The sequence below is a fragment of the Heterocephalus glaber genome, unplaced genomic scaffold, assembly GCF_053883595.1.
Source record: "Heterocephalus glaber isolate CG9 unplaced genomic scaffold, H.glaber_assembly_v1.0 deba00001444, whole genome shotgun sequence".
In the NCBI taxonomy this organism is placed as follows: domain Eukaryota; kingdom Metazoa; phylum Chordata; class Mammalia; order Rodentia; family Bathyergidae; genus Heterocephalus; species Heterocephalus glaber.
This window is the reverse complement of record NW_028258297.1, coordinates 31265916-31285042: the sequence shown is the minus strand read 5'-3', so window position 1 is coordinate 31285042 and position 19127 is coordinate 31265916. Positions and strand designations below refer to the sequence as shown.

Sequence of the window (19127 nt, the reverse complement as noted above, 5' to 3'; positions counted from 1 at the left end):
GTAACTGTTGAAAAAAACAAGAAAAATGTATAAAAACAAACAATCTTTAATATACTGTATGGTTAAATTATGAATCCACAATTAACCTAAGCAAACTTGTAACAGTTCTCAGAATCTAGTGAAGCTGAAAGTATAGGTGTGTGTTGTGGTACAGGTGTGGTGAAGGAAAGAAATTTCATTATAAGAATTTCATTTAAGTAAAAATTCAAGAAGTAAAGATGTAAATTATTATTGCAACATCTGAAGGTAAATACCAAAATAAATGGCTAAAATACTCAGTAGTGGCTACTTCTAGGGACTGGGAAATAGGATGAATTGTGGAACAGGGGCTCCACTTCCTTATACTAAACCTTGTAAAGTTATTTGTTCTTTATTGGAAAATAATATAATTCCTTATATTGTAATAGATTAGATGACAAAATTCTACACAGAGGCTGAAATATAAAATTAAATACATTTTTCCATGAAATGTTAATAAGACCAGACAAGTTCTTTCTTACCATGCTATGTGGCCTATCAGAACCTAAATGCCAGAGTTCGCCAAAGCACAGGAGTAGGAGAATGAGCCCATTATACCAGAAACAGGACAAGGGTATCCTCTATCACCAGGGACCAGAAAATGTGATTAAAGAAGAAACAGAAACTAGACATTTAAGAACTGAAAATACAGGCATCAACTGTCCTTGTATGTAAATGGTATGACTGCATACTTCAAAAATAGGCAAACCTTTCTTTTTTAAGGTTTTGAATTTTTACTTGACATATAGTCTTCGTACATATTATGGGACACAGTATGTTAATCTCCGATATGTATCCAATGTCAATTGATCAACTTGGGACATCAACATGTCCTTTTCCTCCATACAGTGGCCACAGAGTAGATATTTTACACTCTTTTTGCAGGGCCATTACTTTTTGGTGGAGATTTAATCCAGAGCTTTCCATATGCTAGGCAAGTAGTGTACCACTGAGCAACACACAAAGCCCCAATATTTTAGATTTCTTGGGCTGCCTAGGGCCTCTATCATGCGTCCTTTTTAAAAATCTATTCATTCATTCATTCATTCATTCATCCATTCATTTTTGCAGTGCTGGGGATGGGGTCCAGGACCTGGACAGCCACTCCTAAGCAGCATCCCCAACTCCTAAGCAATTCTTTTAAAATATGAAAACCATGCTGATTTCTTGGCTGTACAAACACAAGCCACAGATGGATTTGACCCACAGGTCTGTTTTGCAGCCCCCCCCCATTTATCCAGAAAAAAAGAGAAATAAAGCATTAGAGACTCAAGCAAAATTTAATACATTCCATTTTTGTACATGGAAATCAATCAGCACTCACATCTTTTAAAAAATCTGGTTAGAAGATATAAAGAAAGAAAAGATCTTATTTAAAATAGCAACAAAAAATAAAAACCCTAAGAATAAACTTAATGAGAAATATGCAGTATTTATAGTTTGGAATCGTAATGCTACTGAAGGACATCAAGGAAAATTTGACAATGCAAAAGAACGCTGCCTTCTCAGCTCCTTGGACTCATAAAGCTGCCAGAGACGGGGCATCTATAAATTCCCTGGGATCCCAATAAAAATACTGAAAGGGTATTTTGGGGGGAAGGAAACTAGCTAGTTCTAAATTTCTTGTGGAAAAATGACCAAGAATAGCCAGAAATTTTGGAAAAATTAGAGTAATAAAAAAGGTTAAAATTACCATGTCTAAAATCCTATCCTTAATAATCACAACAATATAAATAGAAAGATCACTAAAACCAACTGGAAAATTCAGAAATAAGTTTAAGTATATGACAAACTTTTCATATTATACTAATGATGTTGGCTTAGAGGGATATCTATTTGAAGAAACAATGAAAGTGTTCCTTACTTTATAAGTAGCTCCAGAATAGATTCTGATACATAAAATTACTAGCAGTAATGTGAGAAGTATTTTATAACTTCATGTGAAATATGAAACAAAACCCAGAAATATAAAAAAGTATGAATTTTTTATAGGTTTAAAAACTTTTTACAACCTCTACAAAGCAAAATAATAGTAATAACAACAATAATAATCCTTCTGTAAGTCCAAAGATAAACCACAAATTGAAAAAATATTTATAACTCATATGGTTGGCAAGGGCTCTTTAACACATAAATGATAAAAGTAAGAGTAAAGCCAATAATCTAATTGAAAATGGACAAAGAATAGAAATTGCTCACATAAAGGGAAACTCAGATAGTTCTTGAACGTATGAAAAGATCCCAACCTCAATAAAAATAAGAGAAATGCAATTAAAGCTACAAAGCACCATCTTTGCACCTACGCAGCTGGCAAATATTTATCTCATTAGATAACCAACTGCTGATGACTTCACATGGACTTAATGGGAGTGCAGACTGATGTATCCTCTACGCGGTGACATTTGGTAAACTACCAAACTCCAAATTCACATACTCCTTGAGTCAACAAGTTCAGTTCCAGGCATCTGAAAATACACTCACACACATGAAAAACTGCTTCAGAGGAACGCTGGTTACATTTTGATGCAGCCATACATGGAACACTACCCACCATCGATTAAAAGTTGTGGGACCGAGCCTGGCCCAGAAGTGTGCACCTGTAATCCCAGCTACTCCAGAGGCTGAGGCAGGAGGGTCACTTGAGTCCAGGAATTTGAAGCCAACTTGTGCAATATGGAGAGATTTTTTTTTTAGTCTAAAAAAGAAAAGAGAAAAAAGTGTAAGGTAGCTCTTTGTCCACACTCAAAAAAATGTGTGAAGATACAATGTCAAATGAAAAAAGCAAGATATAGAACAATGTATATATTCTACCAACTGTATAAAATGTATTGTGTATTCATGGGGGTTGAATAAAGGAGCTGGTACCTGCTGTAACCTCTAATGAAAGGAACCACCTAGATGGGGTAAAGTTTTGAAAAGGGGACTTTTTTTTCACTAAATACTATTTTTTGGTACCCTATACATATGGAATCTACTAAAAATATATGTACATTCATTGTAGAAAATATAAACATAGAAACAAAAATATGTAATCTCACTATCAAAGGTAACAACCATTTGGTAATTGCTTTCCAATCCTTTTTTTCTAAGCATACAATGTTTCAGTGGTGGCTATGTTAAGACCACACGTGTGTGGTTCTGTACCTTGGCCATTTCCTTAATTAGTATGTCATACACATTTTCTCATTTTCCATTTCAAAACGAATCCTTCCAGTACAGGATTCTCAGTTTCTACTGGCTCAGAGCTGGGACTGGGTTGACGAGTTTGTTTCATTTTACCTGAGATAGGCGGCAAATCCTCAGGAAGAAATGCCTCTGCATAGCAGTCATCAGTGTCTTCTCCCCCAGCCTTACTGAAGGGCCTTCCTCATGAAGGGTAATTCCTGGGAGGGAGGGAGAAGTAAAGGGGACCATGTTTTGCTGGGAGAAGCCCCTGAAGTGGTGCAGAGGGGGGAAGACATCAGCAACCACTCAGGGAAGTGTACAGACCTCCCCAAACCTCTCCAGGGGAGGCAAGGGCCTCCGCAGCCTTGGGGACCAGAGCCAAGGCCACTAGAGCAGGACAGCAACTCTGCCACTGTTGCATTTGTTGTCTGTGAGAGCTTGTACAAGGAGTGGCTTTAACCTACCTCTGTTGAGCACCTGCTGTCACAGATCTCTACAGCGCTGTGGGAACCAACAAACAATCAGATGAAAGCTCTTCCCTTGGTGGATCCCCTGGTAGGAGAATTCACCTGGAGCAATTGCGAAGTTGTTGTAGACCTGGAAGATGGAGTAGCCAGACCTTCCCAGCAGGGCGTCCAGGAAGCAGGACCAGAGACCTGAGGACTGAATTTGTCCCCATGTGCTGGTCCAAGGCATGCACTGGGTATGGTGGAAAAGGCCCTGAGCTGGGATGGCTTCCATTTCCGGATGTTTGACCTCCATCTTCAAAAGTAACCACACTGTGCATTTTCCCAAAAGCAGAATTCAAGACAAATATTTATATTGGTGGGTGATCAATCCTCCAGCTGCCTAGAAAGGAGGACAGAGATGGCTAAAGAAAAAGAGGCAATAGAGACTTGGGTAATTTCAAGTATACGGGGCCCGGGATGTCAGTGCCTCAGAGCGGGAAAAGGCAAAGACACTCAGAGCTTGCCGCTATTTATTGGGTTCTCAGGGAGGATCAGATGACTGAGGCCGGTGGTGATCCTATGACCTTATGACGATGAGGATCTTATGCTGATGAGGATCTTAGGTCCATGCGGAGCTTATGTTGATGAGGACGGTGAGATGAACAAAACACTTACCACAGTAGATGGGATGAGTTAAGCTGATAAGGAACTTGTCCCTCCCCAGGTGAAACCTTTCTCTTCCTACTACTGGGTTCTAAAGGGACCAGGGAGTCTTCAGCTGATGTAATCTTGCCCTTAGCATCAGCGTCACAGGACAGTTGAGGCCTCAGCTGTGATGGAAGGCAAAATGGAGTTAACGTTTCAACCCACCATAGTCAGCCTATAGGCAGGAAGACTAGTCCTCAGACAGCCCTAATCATAATTTAATTGTGAAATGATTTTTTTCTCCAAAATTACATAGAATGGTTCTCGACATATTTCCTTGGAAACAGGGTCACAGGGAACAGAGAAGAGAGAATACAAGAATGCTTAGTGTTGGCCATGACTACTCACAACAGGGCTGGATCCCGCAGGAATCTTGAGGAGCTGACAGATGTGTGTCAGAGCCCAGTGCTGGAGAACAAAGGCTGGGGCATTTACTCCACACTCTTGTACCCCACTGCCCAAGGCTGGCCCAGCCCTACAGGCTGAGCTGGGGTGAATGGGTTCCCCAAGACGCCTGGGCCCCAAGGAGGAAGCAGGAGGTCCAGGGGAGCAGGGGAAGCAGGTGAGGGAGACCTGGGCCCTACTGGGTGGAGCCTGGGCAGCCCTCCTCGCTACACAGGCCGGGATGAGAGGGTTGGAAAGGCACCCGTGTTCCACGCACCCTGGGAGGCGGCTTCCTGTGAATTGAAGGACCAGCTTGACACCTGGTTTGTGCCAGTGCCTGGCTAGGAATGAAGTGCAGAGAGTCCTGTACCCCGGTGAGACCATAGAAGAAACGCTGTCCCTTCCTGTCTTAAAGTGAGGGCAGAGTAGGCCCTGTCCCAAGGCTGCAAGGCCCCCACCACACCGAAGTACAGATTGGTTTCCGACTGGAAGGACCGAGTGGAAGGTTTCACCATCCCTGAGAAAGGCTTAGAAAGGCTGTCAGGCTGAGATAAAGAATTCAAGCTACTTGGCTTTGGCCCAGCTCTCATTTTTTCAAGGACAGATGGCGCTCTTCTAAATTTCATGGCCTTTTAGGTTTAACACAAGGCTCCGGAGAGAGTGTGCAGAGGCTTGGGGTGTGGCTCCGTGGTGGAGTGCTTCCCTGGGATGCTGAGTTCATGAGGGATCTGGTGTCCTGATGTCTTTGTGTGGCAAGGATTGTGTGGCTAAATATTTCCTGTCATTTCACTTAATGCCATGATGTGCTGCACCACAAGCACTGCTTTTATCTTGTTTTTATCTGTCACCAAGGGCCCCAGAGATCAGGCACATTGAGTAGTGTGTCTGGGATCACACAGCCAGTGGTATGGCAATCACAGAATTTAAACTCACATCTCTCAGGTATGCTTTTTTACCTCCCCATCTTGCTCACTGTATTAGCTTTCTAGGGCTGATGCAACAAACGGAGCACCTTAGGAAAACAGCAATTCATGGACGCTCAATTCTGGAGGCTGTAAATCTCGGAGCGAGGTGTCCAGGGCCGGGCCCTCTGAGACCCTTCCTGGCCTGGGGATTTGCTGGCAACCTCAGTGTTCCCCATGCTGCCGGTGGAGCGCTCCTAGCCTGGCAGTGTCCCTTCGTGTGTCTGTGTCTCTTCCTGTCATGGTAGGACTCGTGGTCATGCTGGGTTATGGCCCTCCTGACTCCAGGTGGCCTCTTCTTAACTAATCCGCAACAACCCTAACTTCCAAATAAGGCCACACACTGCAGTTAGGACTTCCACACAAGATTTGTACTTGCTCAGTCTGCACTTGATGACGACTAAAGGAATGGCAGCAGGGGCTTGCCTAGAAAAGGAAGGTGCAACCAAAGGACAATCCCTCCCACCGGCGTGGACCTCTGAAGTGACTCTTCCTATTGACCACTCCATTCTCCCCAAGGCGGACTGCTGAAAAGTAAACCATTTCCACTGTTACTTAGCCAGTGACATGAGCTGGTCTTGCCCATTCTAGCTTCACAGTTTCATCCACACCCAAGATCATGCATCTCAGTGCGTTTCATCTCACATCATTCTGTGGAGCATGAAGTAGAATTATCCCACTTCCCAGATGAGGAAACTGAGGTGCATAAAGATTATGTGGAAACCTGGTTAGTGGAACCAGGACTCCAGCTGACCCTGCACTTTAGCCCCTAAGGCATTTTTCTCCTCATAAAAACAAAACCAAAGGCCTAAGGTTTTCATTTACTTAACTGTGTTCACCACACGTTTTTTCAGATAACAGAATTACATTCAGCAAAATGTTACAGTGTCTCTTCGATACCCAGTCTGCCCTGGGCCTAATCCCTGCCCAGAGGTAATCTTGCTCGAATCCAGTTTTCCTTCCTGGCTCTTTGACCCTGTATGTACTGCCTGTGTGTACACACATGCCTATTTTAGGGCTTGTTTTGTGTTTACATAAGGGCTGATCTTCTTCATGCTGTTCTGGTCCTGATATTTTCCACTTAACAATGTCCTGGAGATATTTTTGCTCTGTCAGCAGAGCTGACACCCTGGCTGTACCAATGTCATCTCAGGACCACATACAAGCCCTGCTTCTGCACACTTCGTTTTCCTTTCTCTGTTCCTTTTCCTCCCTTGCTTCCTTCCTTCTTTCCCTCTGGGAATGGAACCCAGGGCCATGTGCTTGCTGAGCTCCCCCCACCCCACCCCCAGTCACCGCACCAGCCTGGGCTGTTTCAGTGTCACCCTGTGAGTCAATGCACGCACGTTTGCCTCATTCATTTGAGTTGCTGGGTACAGCCTTGGGGCCTGGAAGTGTGGCTTCCCCATAACCATCTGCGATCAGTGCATACTTATATTCCCCATTTCCCACTCCCTCCAATAGGGCGGCCCCCAACATCCTGTATCTGTCGCTCTGTGGGCTTGTGTTAGGGCCTGACTGCTCTCCCCACAGCCACCCCTCCACCGTGGGGAATCCATCACCATGATCCGGGCCTGGGACAGTGGCTGGCCATCCAGTCACAGGGGAGGGGTGGACAGTCCCTCTGCCTGGGCCTGGCCTTCACAGAATCAGATTCGGCTGAACCAGGATGTGCTCTGGCATTAGGGTGATTTTCTCTTTTAACTTCCACAGATCCATCAATTGTACATTCAAGGTTTAAAAAAACCAATGCAAAGGACCTCTGGGAATTTTATTATGTACCTACCAAGATATTTGAAACCTGAAGAGGAAAAATAAAAGCAAACAAATAAAAAGCAAAGCAAATAAATAAAATCAATAAAAATCAATAAAATCAATCAAATCAATAAAAGCAAAGCAAAGGGGAAAGGGAAAAGTAAATGGGCTGGAAGTAGACAGGGCGTATCATAGCCCTCAGGGCCTCTTCTGCACGTGGACTCCACCAACAGGGGTACAGCCCTAAACAGCAGTGCTGGTCCTCCAGATGCCCGGGGACTGTGTGGTGCCCAAATCATGTCACCTTGACACCACGCAGTAGAGGGAACACTAGGAAGGCTGTAAACCCCAGCGCAGTCAGTAAGAATGTATCACTATCCGCCTTCACTTGCAACAAATGTATCCTACCAGAGCCCTGTTCATAACTGGATGAAGGGGTGAGAGGAAGTAGAGAACTCCCTGCATTCTGCTCCGTTTTTCTGTAAAGGTAAGCCTGCTTCAAAAGCTAAAATCCATTCCTTAAAAACAGATCCCCTGCATCCAAGTCCTTCCTGCCCCGTCCCCTCCCTTTAAAATCTTGGATTGAGAAATGACAGGATGACCGAGCCCCTGGAAACATAAATAAATATTGAATAGAAGTCTGTTCATCCCAACAGCAGCCTCAGTGCACGCTGAGGGTGACACTGGCCCTGCTGCGTGCACGGCCTCCTGTCCCCGAGGCACACAGCTCTCCACTTGCTGTCCCTTCCCCGAGTTCCACAAGGCCCTGCAAGGGTTAAGGACCTCACCTCGGGGTTGTGTCCTGTGAAGGTTGCTCATTACCTTTCCCTTCACACTTCCAGGGCCAGGACTTCTTTCTCAGCCTGAGGTTAATCTGATTAGAGGTAAGGTGCTAATAACTTAAATGAATGCCCTTAAAACAGCACCCGATAAAATCTGTGTGTAAACCTGGACTCCCCAAAGGCCAGCAGCTGGAATGTCAGGCATGTGGGTCGCTGGAGGAGCAGGCGGGAGGCCCTTCCCTGTCTGCCTGCTAATCCCTCTGATCGCACTGTATCTGCGTGTGCAGTGCCACCTCGCCGTGACTCTTAGGAGTGCTTGTGAGTCTGACACAGTGCTCAGTACTTCGTATACAGTGCGTCTCTCTGCTTTCACAACAACCAGGGAAGGGACCATTGTCTCCGTTTCGCAAGGAGGTACGTAAGATTGGGTGCACCAAGAAACTTGTCCAGGGCTGAAATTCAAACTTATTCAAATCCTGCTTTAACCCCTTCCTTATCTGTTTCTCTCTATTCCTCATCTTAAGAAAGATCCTAAGTTGTGGTGAAGTTTAAAAATAGGTACAGTGTCTGGCGCTCAGTACAGTCATGAATCACTTATTCACGGGGACACATTCTGGGAGATGCTGCAGTCAGTGACTTTGTCGTGGGAAGACCACAGAGCAGATGGTGTAGTTCACTGGGATGCAGTCACAGGACAATAAACACGAGGTGTCTGAGGCTGCGGCTAGTGTCACATTACTGACTGTTTGTAGGACATTTTTTTAATAAGTAGAAGTATATTCCATGTATGTATAGCATGTGTAGCAAAATACATAAGCCACGAACATAGTCATCTCTTATCACCATGTATAATTGTGTGTGCTACATTTTCATAGCACTGCTGGGCAACAGGTGTGTTCATGCCAGCAACGGGTATGCACATGCAGCAGTGTGTTGCACTATAACACTACGATGCTACTGGGCATCAGGAGTGCTTCAGCTCCGTGACAACTTTATGCGTCATATATGTGGCCTTTCATTGTCTGAACATCATTCTGTGGTACGTGGCTGCACTGTTATCATTTTTTGTCACCAGGGGTAGAGATGGTCCAAAAGTGTCTTACAATTGTAATAGTTATCAGTAGACAGCATGATAATGCATGGTGCTTTATATTTTTTGGTTTTTGTACCAGGGATCGAACTCGGGGCCTTGCACTTGCGAGGCAAGCAGCAGAACCACTGAGCTAAATCCCAGCCCCGTGGTTTATATTTTAAAACTAGTTTTACATATGTTAACTTAATCCTCATTACTTGGGGACATTGACACAAGAAAACCCGAAGTAAGTGATTATCTTAATCTTCTCTTTTCACTCTGCAGTAACTTCCTGCTGCTGCCATGGAAATGCTAAGTTGCTACCAAGTCTCCCGGCTTCATCCTCAGGTGCAGCCCAGCCTGCAGCCCCTGCTCAGACAGAGTCTTGCCCATACGAGACGTCAGACTCTGGGAACGAGTCCTGCTTCCTGTCCTCAGGAGGCCTCCCCTCATGCCACCCCTCCTACCCAGCCAGACGTGGGAATGCATCTCAACTGGGAGCCTATGGGTCTCTGATACAAAGATGCCTTTCCAAGCAGTGGCTTGAACAGGGTGGACCAAGGGGCAGCTGATGGGGTGGGGAGTCTTCTATCTCATGAAATGGAACTCAAGGCCCAGAGCCCCCACCTGCAGGGCAGAGGGCCCTTCCTCAGCTCAGCAAGGGCATTCCCGGGGCTCCGGCCCTGCCCGGACACTCACTCCCCTGTGATGAGCTTTCCCAGGAGTCCCTACCACAGGTTTACCCTCTCATTCTGGGCCCCGATTGGCTAAAGAGCCTCCCCCATCTACCACCGGAAGTGTAGCGTGGGGCCTGGAGCCATCCTTCTCTGCAGCATAGGGATGCAGTAGGTGGAGGAGAGGGAGGCTGGAGCTGGAGCAGTGGGCAGCCTCTGGCATGTGCCTTTCCACAGAGCCCTTCCCTTCCATCCTCCCACTTCCCCAGGCTCAAAGTCACACATCTGTTAGACTCAGTGTTCACACGAGTCATTAGCATCCTCTTCCCTAGTGGACTATAAACATCATAAGAGCGAAGATGGTGCCTGGTTCTGTTAATTACTGAATTGCTGATCCCTGGCAGAGCCTGATGGGTAGTAGATGCCCTAAAACAGTGATGGAGAACCTTGGCACGCGTGCCACAGTGGGCTACTTATATCACTGAAAGCTCTGAAAGGTTCGCCATCGCAGCTTTGATATCAGCAGAATGAATAAATGAACTTGAGTGAACAGAGAGCAAACATTAAGCTCTATGAAAGTGTTTTCTTCGTTAAGGCATTTCTAATTATCCAATCTTGTAGGGAAAGAGGAAAAGGTAACAACTGAATTTCTACATATTCAGGGATCTGCAGACAGATGGAAAGAAACGGGCACAGTGGGCTCCAGCTTGCCTAGAAGGCGCCCACAAAATAGAGCACTGGACGGCCATGGGCCATGGGCCATAAGCAAGATGTCGACTGCTCCCTGGCCAGTCCGAAAGAGTCCCTTAGTTTTGGGTCCACTATGCAGCGCTGGCTGCCTAACATGAAGCTAGAGGCCCAGAAAGCCCTGGCTTCATCATTAGTATCCCAGGCACAACTCGAAGGTGGGGGATTAATCCCTCTGACAGGCACATGATATCTGGAAGCCTCTGGCATACTTCTGCGGGAAAAGTCCTACCAGCAGGCCTCTAAAACTTTCCCTGAACGTCGGCGGTGACAATGTTCAGCTCACAAAAAACTTCAGCGACGATTTGCTAACCACTTCAGCTTGCACCTGGGACCTGGGGACTGAGGGGAGGGGGAGGCGAGACCCCCAGGACACAGCACAGACCAGAGGCAGAAAGAGGCCGGGGACCCAGGCTGCCACTCTGCACACAGCCCACTCAGCCTTCAGCAGGGCACAGCACAGAGGCCACAGTGGGAACAAGGAGCCCCCCACCCACCCCCTCAATAGCTAAGAAATAGAAACTAGAAGATAAGCATTCCTCCTGGCCTGGGCAGATCTGCTGACAAACTGCAATTCTCCTCCCTATACACTTTCATTCAAATGTACATGCACTCAGGCATGTTTATATATTCATATATATCACACATATCCATATTCGCATGTTTTATGAAACTCTCACTACATTGTCTAAGCTGGCCTTGCGATTCTCCTGCCTCAGCCTCCCAAGGAGCTAGGGTTGCACACATGTACCATCACACCTGGCCCCGTACATCCACTACTAAAAGATCTGACTTCAGAGTCAGGTCTCAAGTTCTGGTCCCAACAGAGCTCACTACCTCTGTGGCTCCAATCTATCGCCGGCTGCGGCTTTGCCAAGAGGCAGAGCCGCTTTTCCAGGCAGCCAGGGGCCACAGAAGGGCACTGTTCCACGGCTCCCTGCTCAGGAAACTCGGGTTCCCGGAGGCTGGGCATGAGCCTGAGACCACTGACAGGGTGGAGGAGAGGAAGCCAGGGGCCCCGTGCCCTTCTGTCAGTGGCCCTCACCCCTCAAGCAGGAGGTCACGCAGCCCCCCAGGGTACAAAGTGGGTGATGACTGCTGAGCCTGGGCAGGGTTTGTGCTTTCCTCTCGACTCTAGCTGCCCAGCCCTGACCCAGCTCCTTACTTCTGAGTCTTTTTTTCTTTTGGTATCAGGTATCGAACTCGGGACCTTGTTCTTGCAAGGCAGGCGGTGGAACAACTGAGCTAAATCCCTGGTCTTTTACTTCTGAATCTTGCTGTTGTGCAGTAAATGTTTCATATACATTGATGTTTGTTGATTGACTGCCCAAATGAAGTAATAGTGCATATATAATATCAACCACCTAGGAAAAGTGTTGCAAACAACTGCAAATCAAGATTGCTGTAATTAGCACTTATGTAGGATGTATAACTTTCTAGGCCCATCACATACATTAACTTCAATACTCACAAGTGTGGTGGTGCACACCTGTAATCCCAGTGCTCCTGGAGGCTACAGCAGGAGCTCTGTAAATTCAAGCCCAGTGACTTAATGAGAACCTGTCTCAAAAAAGAAAAAAAAAAAATACTTGAGATCCAGCTCAGTGGGAAGGCCCGGGATCCAATCCCTGTATCACAAAAATGAAAGGGAGGAAAGAGAAACCATTTGCCCAAAGGTACATTTTTTTTTTTTTAAAGTAAAGGAGACAGGATTTGAACTCAGTTCTGTTTGATGTCAAAGACTCTTCCACTACCACGCTACCTTTGAACTGCACAGAATACCCTCCTCCCTGTAAAAATGAGTCACCCTGTCCTTGCTACCGGGGGAGGGAAATGCAATTGACATGATCATTACCCCCAGAGTAGTCTGGGGCAGTAGGCCAGAAGGATTTGCAATAATGTGGAACACTTGGTACAGGTGGAGGTGGACAGGAAGCCCAGCAGGCATTGGGTCTCCCACCAGGGAGGTGCAATGTGGGTGACGGTACCCTCAGGGTTTAAAGGAAACAAGCCAAGACAAAAGCATTTCTCATCCCCTTGCCAGCCTTGTTGCTGAGCACTCCCTAGCAGAGAATGGAGACCCCTTCCCTGAGACCCTGTTATTTCCCACCTCTCTGCCCTCCCTCCCTCGGATCACTGCAGGAGACAGGCAGGGCTGCCAAGAGGGAAGGGAGGAAGGCGGTGTAGGGTTCCACTGCCCTGCGGCCCCACACGCGGGGGCCCCCCACCCCGGTCCATCCATCAGGCCTGTCCCTTCCCACTCGGCCGGTCTGCAGGGCCCTGGCCAGGGTGCTGCCCCCTGGAATGGCCCCCTCAGCCCCAGGAAGGGAAGAAGGCTGCTCCTGTGTTCGCAGGATGCAAGGCAGGCAGCCAGCACCCAGCACTCGCCGGAGAGGAGAGGCGGGACCGTCTGCCCCACTCCAACACCCGGAAGTGCGGGTACTTCTCCAGGGTGGCCCATGCGCCCGCCCTGCCCACAGCTCACGCCTTCACCACAAAAGAACGGTGTGGGGAAAGGGCGTGTGAGCAACTTCCTGCCACCTATTCAAAACACAAAGGCGGACGACCAAAATAGGTGAGAAGCACCGGTTACAAGTCACTTTGGAGACCATGTGTCCCAAGGAGGCCGGCCTGGGTCGGGAACTGCGGAAAGTAAGCTCGGATTCTAGGGTCTCCTCCCCGAGTGAGGGCAGATGTGGCCAGGAGCCCACACTGTTTTGAGCTGCAACTAAGCTTGAGCGCATGCGTGTCGCGCATGCGTGCCACACAGTTTCCCCGCCTATGACTCCACCTGCGCAGGCCAAGGAGCCATGGCGCAGGTCATCCAACTGGTCAACCCCAAGTCACCATCCCACCCGATCTGAGAGTAAATGTGGGTCCGACTTCTTTCCATCCTCCACACCAGTCTACTCACCATTGCATCCCACCCCTCACGAAATGAGTGTGTGCTCAGGAATGTACATCCACGTTAATACAACCACGGAGAAACGTCCCCGAAAAACAAAAGCTCTTAAATATCCCAAAGGCTTTAAGATTCCTGTTTCCCATGATCATTTATCCAAATGCATCTCTCCTGACCATTACAAGTCAATGTTTGGGAAACTGGATCCTTCGGCGCAGTATACTAAAGAGACCACATTGCAAACCCTCCTGTTCAGATGATACAAGATGTCTCCCTGGTACATCCTGGCTGGCACTTGTGGGCTTGAGTACCTGGGGCTCACCTGAGGGTTCCTGGGGGAGACAGTCCTCAGCTCTCCCCTGGCTGCTGCAATCCAGCCCAGCAACTCCAGTGGGTAGGAAGCCAGCCAGACTCCAGGTTCAGGCAAACAGCCCTCGTAAATGGACTTTCAGCAGGAGCTTGAGTTGGCAGAACCAAAAAAGTATTTCACCCCCAGCATGTTCTCCCTTGATTTCCATACCTTTCAAGGGTAATGTAATTCATGGGTATCTGATTCATTGAAAATAGCTCGGCAAGGCCTGCTTTGTGGGAGCTATTTGATGACTAAGATGCCTTTCTTTCCTGCTCTTCTGAGCCCATCTACTCCAACTCTGACAGGAAGCTAGCAAGGCACAATCCACATTAAAGCAGGGAAAGGAGCCCAGGTACCATGTAGAAATGTGCTTAATCCTCCAAAATAGCCTGTGACCACTCTCCCTGTTTCCCAGATAAGAAGACAGAGGTTCAGACAGGGACTGGCATCTGTGTTACAGTTGGTAAGTGAGAGAACAGAACTGTGGAATAAGCTTTGCCTGGCTCGGAAGACTGCCTTTTCCCTATATGACCCCATACCCTGGGAAACAGGCTGCATAGTCCCAAGGATGCCACTTAATAGTTTATGCTTCCCTTAGCATCTTTCCTCTGTTTGCTCATTTGAGACTCCTGTGCTAGCCGGAATCTGGAAGCGTAATCTCACAGTGCTGCAGCAAATAAGGTCCAGCTTGTCCTATACTACTACATGGAAGGCTGGCTGTGTTCTGAGCCTCTTGTCCCCATGGTTGGGGAGTACACAGTGGAGTTGAAAGATACACTGTGTGTAACTGCCATGAGCATTCACTGGAGCCTCAGGAATCTGCCACTCTGGGGCCATATCCCCCCAGACTGCAGGTTGCCCAGGCTCCAAGACCTCTTCTCACTTTGACAAGCTGCAAGCATAAGACGATATGGATATCTTTGTGCCAGAGCTGATGCATCAGAAGGCAGAACCACAGAACAGGGAGTATGGTTACAGCTAGAAGGTTTCTCTTAGAGGCAGGCAGTGGCACCACTGAGCTAAATCCCCGGCAGGAGGGTTTCTATTAGAAATAAAGGCCTCCTGATAACTTACTAAATTTGGCAGCAATCAGAGAGAACTTACAGAAATTCTTTGCCAGGAAATATATACTTCACATCCTAGTTTGGAAGAGTCTCTCTGCAAAGACAAACTAAGACCTTCTCCCCTGGGAAGACTCTGAAGTGAGGCAGAGTAAAGGTGCAGTTCTGGCTGAACAGCTTGAACCTGGCCTGTCTCCCGTGGGCACTGTCAGGATCAAAGATGGTAACATCTCCAAAAGCATTTGCTGGCCTTTGGTGCCAAGATGAGGACAAAGATTTTAAGACAGTTCCCAAGCAGTAGGGGGTTTGAGGTGATAAGGTCAAAGCCACCGTGTCTTAACATGTCTGAAAATTATCATCATCCATGCATTTTCAGTTTTCTATTTGATCTTTCCTGTACCTTATGGGAGGCAGTTCAGGAAGGAAATTAAGGTTCAGAGTTGGGTGGTATGAAGAAATTCTGCACTAACTTGATGGCTGGAAGCCTAAGGCTTGGAACCCACCCCTTCCTCGAGCAACTGTTTGGTTGCCTAGGATGCCTGGGTAGCGCTTACCGCTACCCAGGCTGTGACACAAGGAGAGCAAGCCCTTTCTTGATTGCCATGGATTTTGCTGACAGGATGTCTCCTATCTGATGTTGGGCAGTTCCTGGGAGCTTACATTACTCCTGTAGTAACCTACATGAACAGCTGTCAACTTGCTGGGCAGAAAGTTGGCTGGAAATTTTCAAACACTTTGAATTAAGTAGAGTTCACTTACATTTTTTTTTTCTGCAAGTTTCTGCTTTTATCAAAAGAATTCCAATAAAGTATTTTAAAACAACAAAAAACAGTTGGGTGGTATGAAAGGCCAAGGCTCCAGATGAAAGTCGATGCTCTCTTTGATGTAAGTTTTCTCACACACGTGGATGATTCCTTCCAATGTGCATGGCTTCACTCATTCATCAGGTATTCATGAAATAGCTTCAAAACAGAGGAAACAGCAGAACTGGAGCATATTTCCATTCCGGTTCCAGTGTAAGAGGGGACAATTTCAATGAAATAGCAGCATCATGTCATTCCTTCATTCTTAGTGTCTCATCATCTACTGTGGCTGACAAGGTCTGGCTGCTCTGACCCAGCTCTCTAACCTCACCTGTTTCTTCCTAGTGAACACTGTGTGCTTGAAGCTCACAGACCTTCCAAGGCAGTGACACCAGCCAGTTCCTGCCTCAGGGTCTTGGTACATGTCCTTTCCTCACATGCACACCATTCTCATCATTCATGTCTTAGGGCCAGTGTCATGTCCTCAGAGAGGACCTGCTGTCCTTCCTTGGCCACAGTCCTTTTCTGTGCTGTTTATCACTGCCTAGCGGTTTCTCCTTTTCTTTCTTTCTCTCTCTCTTCTTTTTTGCTTGTTCATTGTCTGTCTCCTATCTCCCTCCAACCAAAGAAAGGCTCAGGAGTGCAAATTCCAAGAGAGCAGGGGCTCCGGACAAGCAGAGGCTTTGTCTGTCTTGATCACCGAAGAAGTCTCTTGGTCTGTGTTTAACACCTAGCAAGCTCTCAATAAATGTGTTTCTAATAAACCAGTAGTCGTTTTCCCCCCATTGAGTTTATTGGCACATTTTAGGTATAAAATACAGTTACACACATCATTGGGATCTTGTATGATTACATGATGTATCTTGATTCTTATTTTTTTCTCCTTCCCCTGCCCTCCCTTCACCCCCTCCACCCTTCCCTATTTACAAAGACTTTGTTTCCATTTTTTTCCTTTTCTCATATTTTTTCTTTTCCCTTCTTTCCTTTCTCCTACCCCTCCCACTTCCCCTACTCCTTTAGAACTTTTCTTCCTATTACACAATATCAATTATACATTTTTAAAAATTACAATTTCAAGATCTAGGAGACATTACCACAGATTGTACAGAATTTAAAAGGATATAGAAAGCATATTACAAAAATCTTTTTTTGAAATAAATTGTACAACTTCTAAGAAGTACCTTAGAAGACAAGTCAATGAAACTAACTCTGGAGGAAATATAAAATTTGAATAGCACCTATTAAGTATATTTCTAGATTGAAAACCCACCTATATGACAACAACAGCCTCATATACATTTAACTGATAAATTATATCAAACCTTTAAAGCAGAAAAAAAAGGAACACTTCTCCCTTCATTTTAGGAACTCAACATTGTGCTAATACTAAAACTGGATAAAGATAATAGAAGAAAAAAGTATGAACATAGATAGAAATTTGTTTAACAAAACAAACTACTAGAAGTCAGATCTGGCACTATGTAGAAAGTGGTTTTATTATAGGGATGGCAGTTTTGGTTCAGCATTGGAAGATGCACCCCCAGAAGTCATCATTTTAACAGAGGAAGGGAAAAGCCATATGATCCTGTCACTAGTTGGAGAAAAAGTATTGGACTAAATTCTAGAGCTGTTCATGGTAAAAGCTATCAGGAGACTAGAAGTAGAATAGAACCTTCTCAACAGATTAAAGACATGCACTCCATACTTCCAGCAAAAACACCTTATATGAATGGAGAAGATAAAATGCTTTCTCCCTAAAGTGGGGAACAAGGACAGATATGCCTACTCTTTATCTGTCCATTAAACTTTGAAACATAGGCCTAAACCAAAATAGTCTGGCAATAAAATGACACAATTAGGATAGGATTGACAAGGTAGAAGCAAAATGTATGTAGATGAAATGATCACAGAGAAAATACTAAGAAATCTCTAGGAGCCCTTATCTGAATTTAGCAGGATTAGAAAACACAAAGTATATATAAAAATTCAGGTTTATGTATACTTGCTATAGATGAAGGATTGGATATTGAAATTAAAAAGTTAAGTAGGAGTACAAAGGACCTAGAAAAGTAAAAAGAAAAAGAAAATAAAAAACAGTGTTGAAAGACGTTTAATACCTAATTTTAAGACTTCATCTAAAGCTGCAGTAATCAAGGCAGTGTTGGTGTAAAGAAAGCTATACAGATCATTGGAATAAAACAGAGAATCTAGAAATAGAACCATACATATATGGTCCACTGAGTTTTGAAAGATTATTTAACATTAACATTTTATAGAATATAAACTCAATTCAAGGGCCGAGGAAAAGATAGTGTTTTCAGCAAATGACTCAAGAACACCTGGTATCTGTACATAAAAAATTAACCTCAACCCTATATTTCCATACAGAAAAATAACTTGAAAGGATCTATGAACCTAAATATGAAAGAATAAAACTATAAAACTTTAAGAAGAAGTTATAAGGGAAAATGTTTATGAATTTAGGGTAGGCCAGAACATCCTAGGATACAAAAAACATGATGCATAAAAGAAAAAAATTGATAAATGAGATTCCATCAAAATTTAGAAATTTAAATGACATCATTAAAATGAAAAGTAGTCCTTCAACGGACCATATTTATAATGCATATAACCTATGACCAGAATATATAAAGAAGTCTTACAGCTCCTTAATAGACAACACAATTAAAAAGTAGACACAAGAAGATGATAAATAGCCAGTACAGCACAAGGAAAGGTGTGTAACACTAGAATCAGAAAAAACACTAATCAGTACAATAACAGGATTGAATTATACACTCACTAGGGAGATGAAGTTAAAAGTTTTAAAAGCCTTGTCATGACTTTTTCTTTTTGTTGGATTCTCCCACTTTGCGTTTAATTTGTCACACCCAGTGGATTCATTCTGCTGGGTTTCCTGGGGTTGTGATCCTCATTGTCTTTTCCTAGGATATTGTCTAAAATTTTTTGGAGTGTTGGTTTGGTATTCATGAAGTTCCTGAGGTGCTCTTTATCATGAAAGTATCTTATTTCTCCATCAATTTTGAAAGCTAGTTTTGCAGGGTACATTAATCTGGGTTGGAGGCTGTTTTCCTTTAGGGTTTGAAATACATCACTCCAGGCTCTTCTTGCCTTGAGGGTTTGCATTGATTCTGATGTGATTCTGATGGGCTTTCCTTTGTATGTGATTTGTTTCTTTTCTCTCACTGCTTATAGAATTTTGTTCTTCTGTTGGGTTTCTAGAATCCTAACAATTATATGCCTATGTGTAGATTTTTTTTGATCAAGGCTAGTTG

The 19127-nt window shown here is 45.1% G+C and overlaps 1 long non-coding RNA gene across 1 annotated transcript; it reads right to left on the bottom strand.

Annotated features, from left to right (window-relative positions):
* Positions 1-1270: 1270 nt before the first annotated feature.
* On the bottom strand, positions 1271-8356 carry LOC110346638 (uncharacterized). Its single transcript, XR_002390797.2, has 3 exons — positions 3298-8356; positions 2570-2713; positions 1271-2483 (listed from the first exon to the last, which is right to left on the bottom strand). It is a non-coding gene; the product is annotated as an uncharacterized LOC110346638 (long non-coding RNA).
* Positions 8357-19127: the final 10771 nt, after the last annotated feature.